Source organism: Odontesthes bonariensis, unplaced genomic scaffold, assembly GCF_027942865.1.
Source record: "Odontesthes bonariensis isolate fOdoBon6 unplaced genomic scaffold, fOdoBon6.hap1 scaffold_182, whole genome shotgun sequence".
Taxonomy (NCBI): domain Eukaryota; kingdom Metazoa; phylum Chordata; class Actinopteri; order Atheriniformes; family Atherinopsidae; genus Odontesthes; species Odontesthes bonariensis.
The window spans coordinates 27,501-35,000 of NW_027457397.1; positions in this window are offsets into that span (position 1 = coordinate 27,501).

Genomic DNA, 7,500 nt, shown 5'->3' on the forward strand with positions numbered 1-7,500 from the left:
TCATCTCATTCGGGGAGTTTGGTGTCCGTGTGGCACCTGGTTCTAGTTTCCGAAAACTGGGTTTCTGAAATCGGGCAGATGGTGTTTTCGTCGTCTGCTAATAACCTTGTCGTACGGGAGAAGGGGACTTGGGCTGACTCTGCCCTTCGTCCCCTTCTCCTGTCTTAGTGACTGTCGTTTTTTGCTCATTCGTGCCCCTGGTACTACAGAAAATTTTTTTTTTACTCCCCTGGTACTATGAAAATTTAGTTTTTTTAAATGTACGTTCTGGAGCTTCCAGCGGTCACTCGAGCATCCAATCCGCTCTCCAGCACCTTCCTCGGACTCATGCTCTGCCAAAGTCGGCCTCCCATCTTCCAGGAACCAGCCTGGAGCTTCTAGCGGTCAGCCGCACCTTGAATCCGCTCTCAAGCACCTTTCTCGGACTCATGCTCTGCCAAAGTCGGCCTCCCATCTTCCAGGAACCAGCCTGGAGCTTCCAGCGGTCATCCGCGCCTTGAATCCGCTCTCCAGCACCTTCCTCGGACTCATGCTCTGCCAAAGTCGGCCTCCCATCTTCCAGGAACCAGCCTGGAGCTTCCAGCGGTCAGCCGCGCCTTGAATCCGCTCTCCAGCACCTATCTCGGACACACTCTCCTCCAGGCCGGCCTCACATCTTCAAAGAACCAGCCTGGAGCTCCTAGCGGACAGCCGAGCCTTGAATCCGCTCTCCAGCACCTTCCTCGGACTCATGCTCTGCCAAAGTCGGCCTCACATCTTCCAGGAACCAGCCTGGAGCTTCTAGCGGTCAGCCGCACCTTGAATCCGCTCTCAAGCACCTTCCTCGGACTCATGCTCTGCCAAAGTCGGCCTCACATCTTCCAGGAACCAGCCTGGAGCTTCCAGCGGTCAGCCGCACCTTGAATCCGCTCTCCAGCACCTATCTCGGACTCATTCTCCTCCAGGCCGGCCTCACATCTTCAAAGAACCAGCCTGGAGCTTCCAGCGGTCAGCCGCACCTTGAATCCGCTCTCCAGCACCTTCCTCGGACTCAAGCTCTGCCAAAGTCGGCCTCCCATCTTCCAGGAACCAGCCTGGAGCTTCTAGCGGTCAGCCGCACCTTGAATCCGCTCTCCAGCGCCTTCCTCGGACTCATGCTCTGCCAAAGTCGGCCTCACATCTTCCAGGAACCAGCCTGGAGCTTCCAGCGGTCAGCCGCACCTTGAATCCGCTCTCCAGCACCTATCTCGGACTCATTCTCCTCCAGGCCGGCCTCACATCTTCAAAGAACCAGCCTGGAGCTTCCAGCGGTCAGCCGCACCTTGAATCCGCTCTCCAGCACCTTCCTCGGACTCAAGCTCTGCCAAAGTCGGCCTCCCATCTTCCAGGAACCAGCCTGGAGCTTCTAGCGGTCAGCCGCACCTTGAATCCGCTCTCCAGCACCTTCCTCGGACTCATGCTCTGCCAAAGTCGGCCTCCCATCTTCCAGGAACCAGCCTGGAGCTTCTAGCGGTCAGCCGCACCTTGAATCCGCTCTCAAGCACCTTCCTCGGACTCATGCTCTGCCAAAGTCGGCCTCACATCTTCCAGGAACCAGCCTGGAGCTTCCAGCGGTCAGCCGCACCTTGAATCCGCTCTCCAGCACCTATCTCGGACTCATTCTCCTCCAGGCCGGCCTCACATCTTCAAAGAACCAGCCTGGAGCTTCCAGCGGTCAGCCGCACCTTGAATCCGCTCTCCAGCACCTTCCTCGGACTCAAGCTCTGCCAAAGTCGGCCTCCCATCTTCCAGGAACCAGCCTGGAGCTTCTAGCGGTCAGCCGCACCTTGAATCCGCTCTCCAGCACCTTCCTCGGACTCATGCTCTGCCAAAGTCGGCCTCCCATCTTCCAGGAACCAGCCTGGAGCTTCTAGCGGTCAGCCGCACCTTGAATCCGCTCTCAAGCACCTTCCTCGGACTCATGCTCTGCCAAAGTCGGCCTCACATCTTCCAGGAACCAGCCTGGAGCTTCCAGCGGTCAGCCGCACCTTGAATCCGCTCTCCAGCACCTATCTCGGACTCATTCTCCTCCAGGCCGGCCTCACATCTTCAAAGAACCAGCCTGGAGCTTCCAGCGGTCAGCCGCACCTTGAATCCGCTCTCCAGCACCTTCCTCGGACTCAAGCTCTGCCAAAGTCGGCCTCCCATCTTCCAGGAACCAGCCTGGAGCTTCTAGCGGTCAGCCGCACCTTGAATCCGCTCTCAAGCACCTTCCTCGGACTCATGCTCTGCCAAAGTCGGCCTCACATCTTCCAGGAACCAGCCTGGAGCTTCCAGTTGTCAGCCGCACCTTGAATCCGCTCTCCAGCACCTATCTCGGACTCATTCTCCTCCAGGCCGGCCTCACATCTTCAAAGAACCAGCCTGGAGCTTCCAGCGGTCAGCCGCACCTTGAATCCGCTCTCCAGCACCTTCCTCGGACTCATGCTCTGCCAAAGTCGGCCTCACATCTTCCAGGAACCAGCCTGGAGCTTCCAGCGGTCAGCCGCACCTTGAATCCGCTCTCCAGCACCTTCCTCGGACACATTCTCCTCCAGGCCGGCCTCCCATCTTCCAGGAACCAGCCTGGAGCCTTTAGCGGTCAGCCGCGCCTTGAATCCGCTCTCAAGCACCTTCCTCGGACTCATGCTCTGCCAAAGTCGGCCTCCCATCTTCCAGGAACCGGCCTGGAGCTTCCAGCGGTCAGCCGCGCCTTGAATCCGCTCTCCTGCACCCATCCTCGGACACACGTTCTTGCCTTTGGACCCCTCCTCCAGGAGCCAGGCTGGAGCTTTTGCCCCCTTCCTCCATCATTTCAGGCCGTGGAAAGTGTCATCTTTCGGATTATCAATTCACCGTCCCAGTCTGGTACTCAGATATTTTTCCGAAAACTGGGTTTCTGAAATCGTGCAGATGGTGTTTTCGTCGTCTGCTAATAACCTCGTCGTGTGGGAGAATAGGGGCGGGCCTTGGGCTGACTCGGCCCATCGTCCCCTTTTCCCGTTCTCTGACAGAAATTTTTTCAAACTTTATCACCCCTGGTACTATAAACTTTTTCACCTCTGGTACTATGTGGCACTTAGAAAATTTTCTGAACCGGGATTCTCACCCCTGGTACTTTTTGGCACTTAGAAAATATTTCTCAACCGGGCTTCATGCCCCTGGTACTTTTTGACACTTTGACGTTTTTCTGAACCGGGCTTCATGCCCCTGGTACTTTTTGACACTTTGACGTTTTTCTGAACCGGGCTTCATGCCCCTGGTACTTTTTGACACTTTGACGTTTTTCTGAACCGGGCTTCATGCCCCTGGTACTTTTTGACACTTTGACGTTTTTCTGAACCGGGCTTCATGCCCCTGGTACTTTTTGACACTTTGACGTTTTTCTGAACCGGGCTTCATGCCCCTGGTACTTTTTGACACTTTGACGTTTTTCTGAACCGGGCTTCATGCCCCTGGTACTTTTTGACACTTTGACGTTTTTCTGAACCGGGCTTCATGCCCCTGGTACTTTTTGACACTTTGGCGTTTTTCTGAACCGGGATAAAGGTCATTTAAAGAGGTGTGTGCATGGTTCCTACTTATAATGGATATATGAAGGACTAAGGAGTCTGAACTTGTTCTGGCCCAAGGAAATCACTTTTTAACAAAAATCCGTATTTGGTCTTAACTCGGGAAAAGAAGGCGATTCCTGTGTTTTGATCTCAAAAGAGGCCATTTATCCGGGTTTGTGCAGGTTTATGCATGGAACTTACTTAGAATGGATATATATGTATGTATATATGAAGGACTAAGGAGTCTGAACTTGTTCTGGCCCAAGGAAATCATTTTTTAACAAAAATCCGTATTTCGTCTTAACTCGGGAAAAGAAGGCGATTCCTGTGTTTTGATCCCAAAAGAGGCCATTTATCCGGGTTTGTGCAGGTTTATGCATGGAACTTACTTAGAATGGATATATCTCTATGTATATATGAAGGACTAAGGAGTCTGAACTTGTTCTGGCCCAAGGAAATCACTTTTTAACAAAAATCCGTATTTCGTCTTAACTCGGGAAAAGAAGGCGATTCCTGTGTTTTGATCCCAAAAGAGGCCATTTATCCGGGTTTGTGCAGGTTTATGCATGGAACTTACTTAGAATGGATATATCTCTATGTATATATGAAGGACTAAGGAGTCTGAACTTGTTCTGGCCCAAGGAAATCACTTTTTAACAAAAATCCGTATTTCGTCTTAACTCGGGAAAAGAAGGCGATTCCTGTGTTTTGATCCCAAAAGAGGCCATTTATCCGGGTTTGTGCAGGTTTATGCATGGAACTTACTTAGAATGGATATATCTCTATGTATATATGAAGGACTAAGGAGTCTGAACTTGTTCTGGCCCAAGGAAATCACTTTTTAACAAAAATCCGTATTTCGTCTTAACTCGGGAAAAGAAGGCGATTCCTGTGTTTTGATCCCAAAAGAGGCCATTTATCCGGGTTTGTGCAGGTTTATGCATGGAACTTACTTAGAATGGATATATCTCTATGTATATATGAAGGACTAAGGAGTCTGAACTTGTTCTGGCCCAAGGAAATCATTTTTTAACAAAAATCCGTATTTCGTCTTAACTCGGGAAAAGAAGGCGATTCCTGTGTTTTGATCCCAAAAGAGGCCATTTATCCGGGTTTGTGCAGGTTTATGCAAGCAACTTACTTAGAATGGATATATATGTATGTATATATGAAGGACTAAGGAGTCTGAACTTGTTCTGGCCCAAGGAAATCACTTTTTAACAAAAATCCGTATTTCGTCTTAACTCGGGAAAAGAAGGCGATTCCTGTGTTTCTTTCAGAAAAGGTCCTTTTTCTGAACTGGGATTCATGCCCAACATCCAGGCTCTCGTGCCCTGCCCACAGACACAAATCCAGGCCGAGTTTCAGCACCTCTGCATGGACAGCATTCATGGCTGCTTTCCTCTCCCAACAGCCAGTCTCTCATGCCCTGCCCACAGACACACATCCAGGCCGAGTTTCAGCACCTCTCCTCGGTCCAGTATTCATGGCTGCCGTCCTCTCCCAACAGCCAGTCTCTCATGCCCGGCCCAGAGACACACATCCAGGCCGAGTTTCAGCACCTCTCTTCGGTCAGGCAATCATCCCTGCTCCCCTCTCATAACGTCCAGGCACTCATGCCCTGCGCACAGACAAACAGAACCCAGGCCGAGTTTCAGCACCTCTGCTCGGACAGCATTCACGGCTTTTGTCCTCTCACAGCATCCAGTCTCTCATGCCCTGCGCAATGACACACATCCAGGCCTAGTTTCAGCACCTCTCCTCGGTCAGGAATTCATCCCTGCTCCCCTCTCAGAACATCCAGGCACTCATGCCCTGTGCAATGACACATCCAGGCCGAGTTTCAGCACCTCTCCTCGGTCAGGAATTCATCCCTGCTCCCCTCTCATAACGTCCAGTCACAGACACAGATCCAGGCCGAGTTTCAGCACCTCTCCTCGGTCCAGCATTCATCCCTGCTCCCCTCTCAGAACATCCAGGCACTCATGCCCTGTGCAATGACACATCCAGGCCGAGTTTCAGCACCTCTCCTCGGTCAGGAATTCATCCCTGCTCCCCTCTCATAACGTCCAGTCACAGACACAGATCCAGGCCGAGTTTCAGCACCTCTCCTCGGTCCAGCATTCATCCCTGCTCCACTCTCATAGCATCCAGGCACTCATGCCCTGCGCACAGACACACATCCTGGCCGAGTTTCAGCACCTCTCCTCGGTCCAGCATTCATCCCTGCTCCACTCTCATAGCATCCAGGCACTCATGCCCTGCGCACAGACACACATCCAGGCCGAGTTTCAGCACCTCTGCTCGGTCCAGCATTCATCCCTGCTCCACTCTCATAGCATCCAGGCACTCATGCCCTGCGCACAGACACACATCCTGGCCGAGTTTCAGCACCTCTCCTCGGTCCAGCATTCATCCCTGCTCCACTCTCATAGCATCCAGGCACTCATGCCCTGCGCACAGACACACATCCAGGCCGAGTTTCAGCACCTCTGCTCGGTCCAGCATTCATCCCTGCTCCACTCTCATAGCATCCAGGCACTCATGCCCTGCGCAATGACACATCCAGGCCGAGTTTCAGCACCTCTCCTCGGTCAGGCATTCATCCCTGCTCCCCTCTCACAGCATCCAGGCACTCATGCCCTGCGCACAGTCACACACCCAGGCCGAGTTTCAGCACCTCTCCTCGGTCCAGCATTCATCCCTGCTCCCCTCTCACAGCATCCAGGCACTCATGCCCTGCGCACAGACACACATCCAGGCCGAGTTTCAGCACCTCTCCTCGGTCCAGCATTCATCCCTGCTCCCCTCTCACAGCATCCAGGCACTCATGCCCTGCGCACAGACACACATCCAGGCCGAGTTTCAGCACCTCTCCTCGGTCAGGCATTCATCCCTGCTCCCCTCTCAGAACATCCAGGCACTCATGCCCTGCGCAACGACATCACTCCGCAAAGGAAAGCTTTTGCGGTGTTTCTTTCTCAAAAAAGGCAATTTAAAGAGGTTTAAGCATGGAACCTACTCAGAATGAACATAGACATAACGGACTAAGGAGTCTGAACTTGGTTTGGCCCAAGGAAATCATTTTTTAACAAAAATCCGTATTTCGTCTTAACTCGGGAAAAGAAGGCGATTCCTGGGTTTCTCTCTCAAAAAAGGCCATTTAAAGAGGTTTGTGCATGGAACCTACTCAGAATGAACATAGACATAACGGACTAAGGAGTCTGAACTTGGTTTGGCCCAAGGAAATCATTTTTTAACAAAAATCCGTATTTGGTCTTAACTCGGGAAAAGAAGGCGATTCCTGGGTTTCTTTGTCAAAAAAAGGCCATTTAAAGAGGTTTTGTGCATGGAACCTACTCGGAATGGCTATATATGAAGGACTAAAGAGTCTGAACTTGGTTTGGCCCAAGGAAATCTTTTTTTTACAAAAATCCGTATTTCGTCTTAACTCGGGAAAAGAAGGCGATTCCTGGGTTTCTTTCTCAAACAAGCCGACCCCGGGTTAGGGTTAAGGAGAACCGGGCTCCAGCCCCTCCGGCCGGGTTAGGGTTAGGTTTGGGGCTGGGGCTGGGGTTAGGGTTAAGGAGAACCGGGCTCCATGCCCTCCAGCCGGGTTAGGGTTAGAGCTGGGGTTAGGGTTAAGGAGAACCGGGCTCCAGGCCCTAGGGCCGGTTTGGGGCTGGGGCTGGGGTTAGGGCTAGAGCTGGGGTTAGGGTTAGGGTTGGGGCTGGGGTTAGGGTTAAGGAGAACCGGGCTCCATGCCCTCCAGCCGGGTTAGGGTTAGAGCTGGGGTTAGGGTTGAGGAGAACCGGGCTCCAGGCCCTAGGGCCGGTTTGGGGCTGGGGCTGGGGTTAGGGCTGGAGCTGGGGTTAGGGTTAGGGTTGGGGCTGGGGTTAGGGTTAGGGTTGGGGCTGGGGTTAGGGTTAAGGAGAACCGGGCTCCAGCC